Below are 17786 nucleotides of genomic sequence, written 5' to 3' on the forward strand. Positions count from 1 at the left end.
GAAACGGGAGAACAGTCTGGCTGCCCCAATAACCAACTCCAAGATGGTCAAATTCCAACAATAAGGGCTGTCCCTCCAATTCTTGAATCAAGGTTAAATGAGTCCATTCCCAGAACATCCCCACAACCACATGCAAAGCCCAAGCCATGATCCTCTCACAACAATGGCTTATTCTGTCAGTTTGGCATTACTACATCACCCACACAAACATTTGAAGGAACAGCACAGAACAGAATAAATGTAAATAAACCAACACAATTGGGGTTGCGTATGTGGGAGAGAGAGAGAGAGAAGGGGAGAGACAGAGAGAGAGAGAGAAGGGGAGAGACAGAGAGAGAGAGAGAAGGGGAGAGACACAGAGAGAGAGAGAGAAGGGGAGAGACACAGAGAGAGAGAGAGAAGGGGAGAGACACAGAGAGAGAGAGAGAAGGGGAGAGACACAGAGAGAGAGAGAGAAGGGGAGAGACACAGAGAGAGAGAGAGAAGGGGAGAGACACAGAGAGAGAGAGAAGGGGAGAGACACAGAGAGAGAGAGAAGGGGAGAGACACAGAGAGAGAGAAGGGGAGAGACACAGAGAGAGAGAGAAGGGGAGAGACACAGAGAGAGAGAGAAGGGGAGAGACACAGAGAGAGAGAGAAGGGGAGAGACACAGAGAGAGAGAGAAGGGGAGAGACACAGAGAGAGAGAGAAGGGGAGAGACACAGAGAGAGAGAGAAGGGGAGAGACACAGAGAGAGAGAGAAGGGGAGAGACACAGAGAGAGAGAGAAGGGGAGAGACACAGAGAGAGAGAGAAGGGGAGAGACACAGAGAGGGTAAAATTTGGGCCTCACATTTCAATGGAGATACTAACCCTGGGTTTCACAAGCATGCGAGATACTAAAGACATATCAGTATACTTCAAAACCTGCAGCTTCTCACTGCAGCTTTTTCCACTGTGTAAACTTAACACAATTAATGAGGAGCATTGAAAAACCAAAATGAATTGTGTAGTTGGAATACTGCATAAACTGGAAGAGAACTTGGCTCAGCTCAGAACAAGCAATTCCACATTCACACAAAACCATTCTACAACTCCCTTTGTACAGCTGGGTTATGTGGCTTTCCAAAATACCCACAGGAAGTCTTGCACCCTTAAAACCACTCCTTTTATTTAAGGGAAACATTGGTTCTTGCTTGCATTTAAAAATCAAATCAATAACTGGAACCTAACCAAAAGTCTCTTTTGCCCCATGAATAATCAGATGAGTTCTGTTTGTTTACTGATGTTACTGTATCTCACCCGTAAGTAATTTGATTTAATAATACTGGAGATAGTAAGTGTGATTTGCGGCAGCACTGAGCAAGGAGTCTGAAATCTAGCTGGTAACTAACCTTGACAGAACATCATGTAACTATTTCATTTTCTTTATGTTCACTTCAGTTAACTCAGAAAGAGGATAGGAAAAGAAAGCGTAGCTGGAAATGTGTCTCAGCTACAGATCTTATTAGAAATCACACTCTCCTTTGGAAACAAGAGTTCTTCTGGAACAATTTAGGATAAGGACAAAGAGCATTCATTTGCTAAGAACTTACAGGAAGTCATTTCCTCTTGCATTTCAGGGATGCCCTACAATTAACACTCCAAGCACCAAGCATTTTGGTGTTGGGTTGGCTCTCAGGAAAAGTTATAATAATGATTCACTGCAGGAAATTAATGAAAAAATGTTTCTGGATTAGCTCTGTGTTACTGTCTCATTGCATTAAAATGCTTCCTGCTGAATTTCACATATCCACAAAGCTGTGAATGCAAATAATTCCATCTATCACACAATCTTCTAATAAATTGCAGAGCACGTTAATTGCAGGTCTCTTGTGTTCCACAGAAGTTCCACTGTAATTTTTTTCCACTGCAAATTTTTTCTCCGCTGCATTAAATATTAAGGTGCAAGGCTTCTCATTCATTAGTAAGAGGCACTGTAGATGAGCTTTCCAACAGTGCCAGAAGCAAGGGGATTGTCATCACATCTCTCCATAAGGTAAGAAAATCTAGAACAGCATCTTGCTTTGAAATATACACTGGAAATATATCTCAGTTTTGATTTAAAAAAAGAAAATAACACACCCACAAGATTATTATTTGTCTGCTGAAAAGCCTACCCCCATCACAGATGGCTCCATGAACCAGAGAAGTGATGCTGCTGATCAGTTTTGGCTGCTTCACCTCCCATGAGTTTGGGTGGACATTTAGGTGACTGGGACTTGGACCAGACTCCCATAACCTAAATTCAATAGTCAATAGCACTGTAATTAGGACCTGAAGACTTCTTCCTTGTCTGTGGTAAGCCCGTGCTGCTAAGGGCACTGTAACCACTGGGGTTCACCAGACCTTTCTAAGTTCTTGGCTTGCCAAAGGCGTGAGCGACAGAGCAGAGACCATCAGTCACTTGTGGATGCCCCATCCCTGGCAGTGCTCAAGGGCAAGTTGGATGGGACTCTGAGCAACCTGAAAGTTGTCCCTGCCCAGGGCAGAGGGTTTGGAACACAGTGATCTTCAGGGTCCCTTCCAACTCGATCATTCTCCGACTGAACCATACTGAGTCTTCAGTAAGTGCAATATTTCAGGAAAAGAGCTATTTCACACACCATTACTGACATGCTACAGAGGATTTTTAGCTCTTCAGACTACAGGAATTCATTGTGGACAACTGTTCTCAACCAAAGACACTAAGCAAAGGCTGTAAGCTCTCAAACCAGCCTAACTCCTTCTACCTTGCCCAATTTCAGTCCCTGTTCTTCAGTCACAGGTGATCCCATCGAGCACCTGGCTACCCTTAGCTGTGCAGCCTTACAGGACAAAACATATGCCTGTCCAAATTTTCTGGCACTTGCCTTGACAGCTTCCAGAAGAACAAATCCACTTGTCAGCAGAACTGCACGTTATCACCTGCTTGGTTGGTACACCCCAGCACGTAGCTGTGGCTGGCACAGATTCCTTTGTTCAAGAAGCAGTGTAACTAAAGAAGCTTAGAAATCAGTGCAGCTGATATTTTGCCTAAACAATCACTTTCTACAAGCACACTTGGGTTTAAGCATCTCTGATAGCCTGATATGAGATAAAACTGATGAGATAAACAGCTGGCTCTCTGAACACTGGAACTACCAATGCCTGGGCTCCTAATAATTTTCTGCCTCGTGGCAGAGTTCTCACAGTTTTCTCCCCAGCTGGGGCATAAGCCAACTCTGCTCCTCACTCACATCATCAACCAGGTCTCTCTCTTACAGCCAGCTGCCTCTTTTCATGCACTTTTTAAGTACATAATCATCTTTGAGGCTTCTATCCCTTCTGTCAAATTGAGTGGAAACCTGCCAACAAATTCAAAAGTTGTTGACTGCTTCTATCCCCGAAATTTGGCCGAAGAATAGTTATTTACATCTTCTCAGCTTCACTTTGCAACTGTTCTCAGAGTGTTGCACAAATTATTAATGGCAAACCTTTCTCATGCCCAGTGCTGGGGTTACTTGTAAGCCCCACAGCATTTTGCTTCTGCTTGCAGTTCAAGCCTCTGTGCTGAGACTGGCAACCCCACCCAACAGTCTGACAACTCTGGGAAATCAATTGCTAAATTGATATAATTTAGGAACTTAGACATAAGACAACAAAAATAGTGAAGGAAGAGTGATGAAATATGTTATGAGGGAACAAAGCTTTGATGGGACACCACTAAAATTCTCTGTGATTAGCCAATACTGTTAGGACTGGGGTTACTGTCTCCCCCTTAACAGAAGGAAATTAAACTAAAACTCAACAGCTTGCAGCTGCAAGAATTCAAGTGTTTTCCTCAGTTCAAAAGGTTGTTATTTAAAGTTGCCAAATTTGGTCAACGGAAGGAAAATCTGATTTCTATTGTGTCAATGCAATGATTTTCCCTGCATTGGAAAAAAAGAAATAAACAGTGAAGCTGCTCTAAAATCACAGAAAATGCCAAAATTTGAAATAAATAATCCCTTACACCCACCTCAATGAGGCTGAATCATAATCTTTTGGCCCCTGCACAGAGATCCTGTCCCCTTCCACCTTTAGCACCCCTTTTAAATATCTTTGTCAGCAAATCTCATGCACCATAAGATACACGTAATGTTTTTAGTAGCCACCAGCCTTTGTCTCTGGAAATGATACTATTTACCTCTAAAATCGTCACAAACATATTTACAGGAATGCAAATTTTCACTATTTTCAACATCAGAGAAGGAGAAAAACTTCATTCATAGCACTTAGTTGCAACACATGCAAGAAGAACACTACAAGAAAAGGCCAGTGCCAGTATATTACCACCAGCTGGTGTTGGTCTGACACATTGTTTGTCCTTTGGTCAAGGACTCAACAAGTCCCCAAGACACCAAAGAAGTATTTGATGCTGTCTCCTCCAGAAATTCTTCCAAACAATCCCCATAGATTTCCAACCCAGACTTTTGCCTTTTTCAATATGTTCATTGTCTCTTCTCGAGCCCTTGCCTATTTAGCTGCCCCTGCTATGCCAAAGCACAGCTCCTGCACGTCACACGTCTCTGTATCCTTCCAGGACGGAGAACCAGAAGCGTAGATGCTTTTGTATAAGTGTACCATTTTTTTGTTTTAAGCTGTTCCAATAAAAACTTTCCTGTTTGAATTAAAACCAAAACAACAGGTTCACAGCTCAGCCTCCCTCATCTATTACAAGGAGAAACCGACTTTAGAAATAGCTACAATGGGAACTCTGAGTAAAGATCTTGGAGAACACAAATTCCCAGCCCATGACACGGGCCAGCCTTTACAGTGAATCATCACACAGACACTATGGAGAAGATTTTTGTTTCTCCAACTTCCTACTGCTTTATATGTGATTATTCAAAGACTACAGAGTTCTCTTTGTCCAGCCTCAGGAAGATAGAACATATCATCTTTATGGTGATACTCACATTTGCCTTTTTATCTCAGATTAATTGCCCCTGCCTTTCAGTCGTTTGAGCTGTGCAGATGTTTGATCATTAACAGAGGTGCTAAATACCAAGTTCTGCTCTTCCTCGAAAATCTTCCTGATTTCTTAAGTCACCAGGAAAAAAAAAGACAAAAATGAGTTAGAAGGAATGGTAATGTGAGCATCATCATTAAACCCACATGTTTTATAGGCTTGACAAAAAAAGAGTTTGAATGTCTGAATCACTATACCTCATATTTCTCAGTTGACATATCCTGTACAAACCTTCCTACAAACATCTCATGCATAATCCCCATCCAGCCTCATTCCATCATCATTTAACCTGGCCCCAGCAAACGCCAACTTGTTTCTGCTCAAACCATGAAGTTTGTGAAGAATTCTGTGAATGAGTTTTGCTCCCATCACTGCACCCCTCAGTGACTAAACTGTTTTACTCTATCAGAGTATAAGGCACAAACCAAGGAATAAGCAAGGATAGTGCCAAAATCCTGACACCCTCTGGGTTGCACGTCCAAATAATTTTGTCAGTAGCACATCATGCACACTGTATGGCCAAAAAACATTCTGCACTATCAAGGCTGGGTACGAAAGTTAAGTGCATATTTTTTGTGTTTTTACTGTCAACAACCCACTGGTCAAGAATAATAACTTTTTATACAAGTAATTTGATACTTTAAAAAATAACCAGTAAGTACTTCTTACTTTGCAACAATTTGTTAGGGGAAGAAAGGATTATTTACCCTTCGACAAAGCTAATTTATGCTCAGGTTATAACATGAGATCTCACCATTTTGACAACAATAAACCTTTCATTCTATAAGAAAAGAGCAGGTAATCATAAAATCAGTCAAGGTATTTCCCATTGCCTTAGGGTGGAAGGAAGGTGCATCATCAATCAGACACAATGCTGTTTGCACGATTAAGTTGCTGTTCTTTCAATAATCCTAGTAGCTTCAAAGGTGAGAAAGCTTAAGCGGTTTGGTGTTTTTGGTAGGGGGTTGCACGAGCAATATAAAGCACTAAGTCGAGCTATGTAAAACTCACACTTATTTCGGGAAGGGAAAAACCCACGTCAGGAGAACAAGCCACGGTTCCTCCGAAAAGCTAATTTTAAAATATTTGCGTTGAAAATCAAAGCAAGGGATACAGGTAAACTTAGACCAGACGCTAGGCAGGCGATTTGCATGCATTTTCATACATCTACCCACGTACCTCCGAAAAGTCCACCTGCACTAGAACACGCAGCGAACAACTCTGCCTCCGAAACGCTGCAAAAACCGATTAAATTTCAGACAGCCCCAACACTACCTGTACCGGCGTTTCCTGTTCCAGCCAGCCTCTGGAAGCGCTCCCGAAGCGCTGGCGGGCGTGCGACGGCCGCGTTGAACATTAACCGCGCACCGCGGCTCGCTCCCAGCCCGCTCCGCTCCGCGGCCCCTCCGCTTACACAACTCCCGGGGGCAGCGCCGGCCGCGGCCCCGGAGCTGCCGCTGACCCGCACCCACGCAGCCCCGGCGGGGGAATTAACCCCGGCCGCCCCTCCGCCCGGCCAGGGGAGGAGGCGACGCTCCCGTCCCCCGGCACTCCGCGCCTCGTCCCCCCCCCCCCCCCCCTCCACCCTGCCCGACCCCCGGCCCGAGCCGACCCCAGCCCACCCCGTGCCCGACCCGCGGTTCAGCCCCGTCCCGGCTCCGCCCGTGCCCGCGAACCCCCGGCTCACCGGCGGCTCCTCACGCAGCTCCTCTCCCGCCCCCTCCCGGCGGCGACTCCGGGCTCGGCCCCGCCCTCACGGCAACTTTTGCTTCCCCCGCTTCCCGCTCCTCCTTCGCGCTCCCCTCCCCAAGCCCGGCGCCGCCGCGCCTGCGCAGCGTGGCGGCAGCCGGGGCGCTTTTCCCGAGCGGTATCCCGGATATTCCCGAGCCGGGGGAGGGAGAAGCGACTGGAGGCGCCGGCCGCGCCCTCGGCCGGCGCGCCTGCGCGGTGCGCGCGCGGGAAGGAGCGCGAGGCCGGGGCCGCCTGAGGGGTCGCGATGGCGCCTGAGGCGACGGGGCGGGAGCGGGGCTGGGATCGGATCCCCGCGTCCTGCCCAGGGATCGGGGCTCGGATCCCCGCGTCCTTCCCGGGCATCGTGCAGGTGCAGCCGCGGCGAGGTAAGGGGCTGGCAGGACCCCGCTCCTCCCTCCTCCCCGCCTGGTCACGGTTCGAGGGCACGGCCCTGCTCGGTTTGAAGGGCTCGGCGCGTGCCCCTCAGGTGCTCAGGTTTGGAGTTAGGAACCCATTAAAGCGAGCTCGGCGGAGCTTGTTTTTTCCAGCAATTGTTTCCCGGTTCTCGTTCCAGGATATCTGGCTGTGCACGTTGGCTTTCCTTGAGATGCCCGTGGAATAGCACCGGCACAGAGTGCCCTGTGAGACAAACCCCACACGAGAGTGCATTCCCCTCAGAGCTGCGTTTGACTTCCACGCGGCCCAGAAAGATCCTGTGTGATTCTTATTTCATCCATCACCTGCCCCCGAGACCCTGCCCCAAAGTCGTGTTCCCTCTGATTTTTATCTGGTCTATTATGTTAGCCAGGGAGTGGTGTTTCCTTTTGTTATTTAAGATAGGAATTCCGTATCCACAAGTGCTGGTATTTCCAGTTGCTCAAGTAGCTTTTCTATTCCGCCATAATCATCTTTTTCCTGGATAAACATGTAACATTTTGCTAACACATTTCAGATCTAGATTAGCGATGATATTTTAGGTGCTACCACACCCAACATCAATCCTTGGCACATGCTGATGGATGCAGCTTGCATTTTTTCTCTTCCAACTGCCTATCCGATAGTCTTCTAGGAATGGAAAAGAGCTTTTATGCCTTAGAGCATGTTCAGTTTTCCAACAGCATCCTCTGCAGTAGTAAATAAAATCATTTCGCTGTAAAGTTCCCTTTCTGCATCTACTTTAGGTCATCCGGATTGCAAAATGACTGCATGGGATACAAGGCACTGCATCAATTTGCCTCACTGCCTTAAATACCACGTTTTTGTTGTTCTTGTATCCATTTTTTTAAATGGATACATTTTCCTCGGATTACTTTTGCTACTGTTTCTTTCATTATATTGCTATTGACAAAAGCTCAAAGCGGTTTTAGCCGGTTCACTCTCAAATGTTTTACAACAGCTTTTAGATTTGGTGATTCTTTGGCAAGATTTTCATTACATTTTCCAGACTTCTGTCTTACATATACAGAGATAGCCCAGATAGATAGATCAGTAGATAGCCACATTTTTCAGTGATTTGTGGAGTCATGTTCACAAATTGGAATTGCTTACTACAGGATTTGTATAAAAGGTTTTTTCTTGAGGCATTAGGATGTTTTAACCTTTTTAATTTTTAACAGATACCGTATTTGCTTGTCACTTGTTTTCTTAAAATTTCCCTAGAATTTGTGATTTTTTTAAAGGGAATTGAATATCTGATCCATTGTTCTAAGATTCATACAGTGTCCTGACACTACTTTTTTGTGTAGTTCTTTCTTGGCTTTTTATTGAGAGGTTCTCACTAGAAATTAGGGGGTAAAAACGTGTTGAAAACCAGCGTGTTAACATGGCAAATAAAAATCTAATTTTGTGTTGGTACATCTTGTTATTGTAGGCTTATAAAAAACATTGTGCTTATTGTTTTGGGTAGTGTCAGTTCAGTACTTGATCCCTGCATTACTTCTTTGCAAAGCCAGTCAAGCAAAGGCATCTGTGTGTCCCAAAGTGGGATTATGACCTCATTCTGATTATGACCTCATTTTGATATTTTTGTTTTCCCTGACCTCTTCTTTTCGTGTTTGCCTCTGCCCTTTCTTCAGCACGGATTTGTTTTCCACCACTAATCTTTAGAGGTCCCTTAGGATTTATATTGGTTTCTTTTGTTCCTTTTTTTTTCTTTTTTTTTTTATTCTTTTGGAGTAAGTGTGGTCTGTGAGCTTTAATTATAGTATATTTTAAGATTCTCTAGCAGTGAATCTTAATAGAGCCTTCCACACACAGTTCAGGCAGAGAGTGACACAGGTGCAGCACAGGAAGCCCTGAATGAGGTAGCAGAAAAATTTTAAAATTAGAATAAATTGGTGCATGTACAGAACAATGCTACCAGGGCAAATGATTTCCTGCTGCCCTTTGTGACAGTGCAGGATATGTGCTAGGCATGGTGCAGAAGAATGTTTCTGTGGCTTGATGAGTACACTTTGGTATTATTAGTAATTGTTACACTGGAGAGCTGATGGAGAGCTGAAGAGGTGCTAAACTTGGAGGAGAGGGGTTGAGGGAGGGGCTTTCAGGATGTGACATAAAACACCAAGCTGGGAGGGAAAGGAGACAGAACTCACCCAGATCCTTAAGCACATCCAGGGCACTGGGGGTTTGCACGTGTCCATTCCAGGGTAAAACACATTTATGGATAGCTACATGCTGAAAGAAAAGTCTTAACATAGTTAGGAGACATCACAATGTTCAAAGGTGATTGCATTAAATATTTTTCCTCACTGTTGCAGACATCACACATCATTTTCATCAGTGACTGAGCTACAGATCTGTGTTTTACAGACACACACAAGGGTTTATTTTGGTGTTACAATTTTCCTGTTCCAGGGTCATCTCTAGCCTTGTTGCCAATGGCTGTTCTTTAAATAAATTCCGACTTCTTCCTCTGAAATGATATTGTGTCTTCTTGGGTTTTTTTAACATTTTCATACCTGTAGCTGTACTGAAACACCTGTTCTTTAATTTCTCTTGTATTTCTTCCTAATGCTTGGAACATGTTTACAACAATCTTTTCAATCAACTGCTATCCTCTTCATGTTCAAATGTTTCCTAAAAATTATGCCTGCTCTAATTCTTATTGGAGAGGTAGAATACTAAAGTTTGTGGGGTTTTGTTGAAAAACAGTTAAGCAATGCTTTATTGAGTCATTGATTTTGTCATTGTTGCTCTTCTGTAGGGATCTTTCTCTTTTTTCATGAGCTGTTAATCACGTGAAATCAACTTTGTGTACTTAACAGGAACTGTGTCTGTACTTACTGGAGTATTTTGCAAAAAGCAAATTAGCAAATTATGTGTAAGGTCTGAGGCAGAAAATTCCCCAAGCCAATGCAGAATTTAAGGTGTTCTTTATTGGTTACATCTCTCTTTTTGAGTGTTTTCACTGCGTTTAATTCAGCACTACACTGCACTGCCTGTTATGGTCCAGCCTGTTTGACTGGCCTATCATCAACAATTTTTATGTGATCAAGTACCATTTAGCATTGACTTTAAGACACTTATGAGATAATGCCATTTTAATTGAAAAACATGTTTCATTCCAGTGGTTGGGAACTGCTGTCGTGTTGTTGTGAAGTAATTACAGAGCTCTGAAGAATGTTTCAGGCTGTGCTACTCTTCTCAGAAGAAAAAAGGATAAAGAGAATCATACTTCTAGAGGAAAATGTAATTTGAAAGATACCAGGGACACTGGGCCCTATTCTGCATAGGCTGCAGCAGGATAAAGTTTCATTAAGTGAGGTAAGGATTACTTCATAGTATGGGATTTTTCCACATTCTCTAAGCCTTTGGGATATTGTTTAAAAAGTTCTGCCTGCAGAGGAGAAAAAAATCTTTCATATTCCAAGATGTTCTTGCAATTCCTTGTCTTCAGGAGCAGTGCTTTTTCATTGCGTGATTTGCTCAGTGCTCTGCATAATTCTGCAAGAGTTTAGGAAAACACCCTTGCTAGGAAGGAGTGCCATAAAGGTGGAGAAGAACCAGAGAAAAGGTAAAGAGTATTTTTATTATTTGTGATATCAAAATAACAATCACATGCATTTGCTATGGGTTCTGAAGAGGAGCCCCAACAGTAACCCAAGTTCACCAGGCTGTATGCTCAGCTGTATTGCCACAAAAAAAGATCCAAAACAAGAGCAGAACAAATGAAAAATGGCTTCAGCTTGCAGTAAGCTACGTGAGGATGTGTTTTCTTACGGGAAACTTTACCCAACTCCATTCCAGTGCTCAAATCTTCCCTACCATGAACACCTTATTCCCACAACCTTTCTTTTAAACACCCTCTCACAGTGTTTTCCTCCTGTAGTCTGTAGCAAGCAGTCACATGAAGCTTGCTCATCTGATTGATCTCATTCCCACATCCTGCACAGAGCCTTAAATTTATACATGTAAATCGAGGACATTAAAAGACATGAATGAAAGAAGGAGAAAATGGATCCTGTCTGGAAAAAAAAAAAAAATCACACTGGTTTTTCATCTTAAAAGCTCGGAGTGAAGCTTCGGAAGCAATGAGAGTGTTAAGTGGTGGTTTATTTTAGCTAGGTTAAAAAAAAAACTGCCTGGCATTTCTGGTCAAGTTTGATCTTTTTCTTCCTCCTCTCAGTTAGCTGTGGACACTTTCATAGAGCACAACCACCTTTTAAAAACTTTTCTTCCTGTAGGTGCAAGGATAAACAGAAGGTATTTTGCTCTTATTCACTGTACATTAGCCTGATTATACAATTTTTCTTGGTAGCTTTCGAAGGCTACGATGTTCAGTGGGGTGGCAAAAGCAGTTTCATTGAAGTCATCTAGAATTTCACCCTGAGTAAAAGAAACATTGCTTTGCATTCTTCCCCCAGACTTTTTGATGATAATAGGCCTGGAACAAGGTCTCTGTGTTCTTGATTTTTTTCATTATTTAGGAACAAGGAAAAGGGTGGGGGTTGCGTAAGTCTTGCAACTGAATATTTTTCCTCTTGGATAATCCAATTTCCAGTCCAATAATCTACTTCTGTGGAACAACAATGCAATTGAAATTCTTTCCTATTTTAGGCTATTCTGTTTTTAAAGTTAGTTGCTGAAACAGTCAAAGTATAAGAAAATTCTGTGAATGCTGTATATATCTGACAAGTGTTTAAAATTGTGTCCTCATGTGGACGGTCTTGAAAAAATAAAGTTTTTATGATGATTTTTGTTTGTGTTGCACCAGTCTTCAACAATCCTTTCAAGTTTCCAGGTCTCATTTATTGCTTCCTCCTAGCATGTAAACCAGTAAGAATGGATGTCTGCAACAGAAAAAGAAAAGAAAGAGACTTCTGATTCATACAGACAACTCCTGTGGTTGAATTGAACTTTCAGGGTGAAACCCAGCAAGAAGTAAACTGAAAACAAAAGAGAAGAATTTAGTGAGTATAAAATTAGAATTAATATTGTGGCTGACATTATATCTATTATGCCTCATTAAAAATAAAAAAAAAATACAACAAATACTTCAGATAATAGAATGCAAAAAATATTTTGTATTTTGTCCTGGGTAAGAAACTGAGCATTACTTGATTTAAAACACAGGAGTTGAGTCCCTTCCTCATGCAAGTTAGCCTATACCCAAGTAAAATATAACAGGGTTAAAACACAGTATTTGAAGCTTATGGTGACTTCTTAGGGGAAAAAATATGGAACTAAATAGGATAGAGCTTCTTTTTTCCATAAACAAGCCATGCTAGACTTGCCTGCTTTCTTTCTGTGATACAGTAACTGCTTTTCTAGATAAACAAATTTGTTATGCTGAAGAAAAGGGGAAATTTTTTTAGGTAAGTGTCAGATGGGCAGAGAAGTAGCTCAGAGGAAAAGGTGGCAATGTTTTACACTTAATGGCAGAGGGAAGTTGTTGGAGCTCTGTCCAAAAATTGATATTGAAACTCATATTGTTTAATTTTTTCTTTAGTGATCCTGGCACAAAAACTAGAACTTGTTAATGAGCTCTGTTGACATCACAAAATTGGGAAAAAATCCATATAGGGTGATGTTGTTCCAAGCTAATTGGATGAGCTTGAGGAGAAGGGAAATAAAATGGGATACAATATAAAGTACAAGGTCGTGTGTTAGAGCCTAATGAGAGAGGCTCCCTGATAAAAGCTCAGAGCTTGTCGGGTGGAAGATGAGAGAATTTTAAAGAAGTGGGTGTGCAAGCCAAAGACAGAGTGGCTGTGAGTCACTGATTTGATGCTACTGTGGAAAATGTGAATCCAGTCACAAATAATTTCAGCCCTGTACTTCTTGTGCAGATAAAACAGTGTTAATGCCACGTGTCATACGTGTGGTCGGTGATACCTTAAAACTGAAAAGATCTGGAAATCCACATGCAAGAAATTGAACTTAGAAGAGTTGCAAAAATGTGTTTTACATCCCTACTAAATGAGAGGAGTGAACAAGAGACTAAAAGGACTTGAATTTTTTAGTCTGGACAACGGAAGCATAAAAGACCTTACAGTCTTTGAATATACCAGTTGAAGCAAATGTGACAGGAAAGGAAGCATGTATTAATTAAAAAAAAAAGTGGTAATAAGAAATTAAGATGGGTATGACCAAAGTTAGAATGAAAATTAGTGGAAGTTTTTAATTGTTGAGGTGTGAGAGAAAATGTCTTCTGCAAGGAACTCATTCTAGAAAAGCACAGTCTGCCTCTCACAGAACCCTAGAGCTGCAGGTCTGCTTTACTGCTTCCTTCCCACTGATGCTTCCCATTTCCACCTTTTCCTTTCTTTCGGCCTGTTTCATAAGCCACATCTGAACAAATGATAAAATGACATCGTTGGATAGAAGGAGACTTTTCATTTTGAGCTGTGTGTAGTATCGCTTCCTTTTCCGCAGCGAGACATTAATGAAATGGATTTGCATCACTGCAGAACTCGGATAGGAAATAGACACTTCCATTTTAGTTCAGCTTGCTCTTTTCCTTCCTTTTTGTACAGCATGTTCTTATTTTTACCCTTGCCAGCAAATAGTCAAAATGTTCTCCTTAAGAACTTGAGGAATGACATAGTGCTGGAATTCACTGCCGGAATTAAGCCTTACTTGGCTCCTCGACGTACAGTAGGCCAGCCTAGGAAGAGCCTGTCATGCCTCAAATGTTTGTTTATAATCATTTGTAGTTATCTTGTATAGTCATCTTTCAGTAATCTGGAGGGTAATGACCACAGTAACTACTGTTTCAAGTTAGTATTTGCCTAGATTAACTTGGCTCTGCAGAGAATCTTCTCAAAGCAAAAGGAAGTGGAATGATACACTCTGGACTTCTGCATGGCTGCCAGCCTTCCCACTATGGGGACTGGGCATGGTCAGCCTCCTGGCACCGTGGATCTCCTCAAGTTTTGAAACTTTTTACTTGTTTTCTTTTTTTTTGGAAGATGACTATCCATACGTCCATATGTCCTTCAGAACTCTGGAGAAATCCAGTTCTAAGTTATACCTTCCATGCAAAGCAGCCTGAGGGCATTTCTGTGCTAGTGAGTACAGCCAGATCCAAACTGGCAAAGTTCAAGCTGTTCTTTGTACAAACACCGTCGAATATTTTAATCTCCATTTGCTTTTGAAAGAATAGTTGGCTCACTATACCAGGGCTTATTTTCACTCTTACAGTGATTTATAAATCCTCTGCCTCTTGCAAGTGTTATTTAACTTTGTCTCACAGTGTCTTTGTGCAGTGGGGAAGTATTGAAATTCTGGGCCAGATATTTTAGATGAATAGTTTGTTCTCAGGAAATCCAATTTCCATCTGAAAACAAAAGGGTTGTGAATTCATCCTGAATTTAGTTTATAGTTTTGTCCAAAAATAACAGTAAGAGAAGTTATTTGGACTTTTTAATAGCCAAAATTACATCTTTATTTTTAAAAAATCAAATACTAATTTGTTGATACTTTTATTAGTTAGAGCCTGCCCATTGTAGAATGAAATCCAGTATTTCAAATAAAATGAAAGTAGAATCTTATTCTACCTGCAATACTTCTTGCATTCATTATACACCATAGCCAGGAGTATTATATATTTACTCATGTAAGATTGTTTTTTATACTTTCTGTATTTTTACTACGAGAATTTTTACTGTATTTTTAACAAGGAAAAAACCCAAAAACCCAAAACAAAAACCCAAAGCCCCAGCCCCCAAACATACAATAATAAAAAGAAAGGTTTATACAGCCTGCATTAATATTCCTACTTTTTTAAAGGGAAAACTGGGGAGCAAGTTTTATAGGTTGTGTCCTAACCTGAGCTCTGTGCATAGGATCAGGAATCTTGCCAAAGGCATAGCTGGGGGTCAGGCTTTTGTGTTCCCTGCAGTGCCCATATGCTGTGTGGGAGGTTTAAGTTAACCCTGGCTCTCTCTGGTCCCAGCTTACATTTAAATGTCCCCATTTCCATGTGGGAATTGACTTTGCTCTCACTGCTCCCCTAATGGAAATTTTGTTGTAGATTAATGAACACGGGTACTAGCGACAGGTGCTAGAATTGACATGGTACTTTAATCCATGGCTTTGGGGAGACAGAAAGTATTTCATAGGACTGACAAATCCTTCTTTCCCAGATCTTTGACAGTGCCCAGTAGAAGATATTTATAGAAAGAAATGGGATAAATTTGGGGTCATCTTTCTCACACACTTCCTATTTTCCAGATGCAGATCCCATAGTAGCCGTTATCCATAACAGGCATAGTTACCACTATGAAGTTGTTTATCCTGTTTTGAAGTTATGAAGTTTTTTTACCCATAGCATCTTACAGCACCAGGTTCCACCAGAAGGCATTTCTTGAAAAAAATATTTATTCAGTTAATTTTAAAGTTGGTTCCTTACCATTTTATTAAGCGTCAGTTTGTTCCTGTGTTATTGTTTCCTCATCATCTTTTCCATACCATTTGTGGAGACCTCTGTCATAACTTCCTTTATTTGTGTTGAGATAGTTTAATTACTGTGTCCTTCCAGTAAAGTTTTTTCTTTTTGTCTTCTGAGTCTCCTCTATTGTACTCTTAAACCAAGTTAACTTCTTTCTTTTTTCCTTTTTTTTGGAGAAAAGGTTTTGGGAGAACTCTATAGTAGTTTTTCCTTGCTCTGAACACTTAGTCTGCAGGTCATTTAAAATAATACATGATTTCCATGAAGGGATTTCACTCTTTCAGTGGCTTTTTAATTTCCTTTCAGTAAGAGTATTTTATGTGCAGTTTTTTGTTTCTTAAACTGTATCAGTATGCTGACTGCATTTTGTAACTGTTTTTTATAATCTATATTCTAACACCCAGTTACATAACAGCTCTGTGGCGAACACACTATTTATAAATCATTTAGATCACTTTTTATTTGGTTTTGAACAGTATGGAGCCTCTGGGAATGGTGAAGGAGTCAGTGCTACGTGACTTGTCAGCCTTATAGGGATCTTCTGGTGTTTCTGTCTAGTCTGCTTATAATTTATGGGCCTCATGATGAGAAGTTCTAATCTAACATATATGGGGGTTTATGCTTCACAGTCCTAATGTATTTCAGGAAGTCTTTTATCCTCTTGGTTTAGATGCTGTCGAGAATATTTTGTGCTGGTTAGTAAGGCCATCTAAGAGCTGAGGTAGAGTGCAAATTATTCGTGTCTGATCTGAAAATAATTTTAAAGAGATCTAATTAGGTATGGGCTCATTTCCCCCTGCATTTCCATGCAGTTTCCCAGAGTATTTCTAAGGCATGGTTAGGGTTGTTAGCACTTCACCATATGTAAAATGCAAAACAAACTACCTACATAGTTAGGCCCAGCTCTGTAATCCAAAGTGTCCATTCTGGTGCTGAACACATAGTATAAATTCTGATTACAAATATGTTTGAGATTAAATAGATACCATGTAGAAGTTCTGTGTGAACAGAGGGCAGTGCCAAAACCTTTGATTTCACTGGGAGTAGAATTGTGTCTCCACTGTGTTTTTCCTGCTTCTGATCGAGACAATGTGTATTAAATTAATTTAAACACAGGGATAGTTTGAGACAAAAGAATAATAATTTATTTCCACAATTGTCAGTTGGATGGATCATGCAGGAGTGAAAGCAGCCAAGACATGCTGACGTATTTCAGCCTTCTAAGAAGGGAGCATGCAGTTAATCTTTTTTCTCCAGAGCAGACAGTTACAGGCCATGAACCCTGACTTTTTATGTCAAAAAATGTTTAAGGTTCATATGTTTTAAAAATCCCTTACATTCATGGAGCTATTTAGGAGTGTACATCTTTTATGTATTTTTTACATACTGGGGTCATAGGGTATTTTGTATAGACTGGGAAATAGCAAGTCTATTTTCTCAATTCAACACATTTTACTGAAAACATTTAAATCAATTTTTGAGTTCCCATTATACTGCTGCAATGGGTACCTTAATCTAAATAAAAATGAGGCAAAAGAACCTTTGGGATCTAAGACTTCAAGGCATTTTTATTGTATATTTATTCTCACCATACCTCTGCCTTCTCACCATACCCTTCAGTGCCTTTCTCTTTTTGAAGCAAATACGGGTGTCTTGTGATAAAATGTACATGATGTTAAATGCACACATCCTGAAATATTTATAAACTTGTGCTTGTTTCTGTTTGTGTAAATATGTTACTTTTGTGTTCTCCCATCCATTCTGTCCTTGCAGCTAAATGAAGCCTTTAGGTGCCCCCCTGCAGGTTCCCTTTAGTTATAGAATACATTTCAAGTGCAATATAACAGTCTGAAAAAATGAATGTAGCTCCTAAAACCCACTGAAGTTAACAGTGGACTTCTGAATTCCCAGTCTCACTGAGAGATGTTCCTTTGTGGCAAATGAGTTGGGTTTTGGCAGAGGGATTTGTTTATTGCAGTGGGACTTGCACAATGAGGCTCCATCCAGGCTGATGCAGCCAGGGAACATTCCTGGACACTGGCACTGGCTCCTGCATGCTGTTGAATGCTTAGCACATTGCACAGCCCTCCCTCTTCCTATTAGCACTCTCCCAAACCCTTCCCGGGCACGGGTGAGGACTTTAGCGTGGCCTCTTCCCAGCAGGTGGTTTGG

Source organism: Cinclus cinclus, chromosome 5, assembly GCF_963662255.1.
Source record: "Cinclus cinclus chromosome 5, bCinCin1.1, whole genome shotgun sequence".
NCBI lineage: Eukaryota > Metazoa > Chordata > Aves > Passeriformes > Cinclidae > Cinclus > Cinclus cinclus.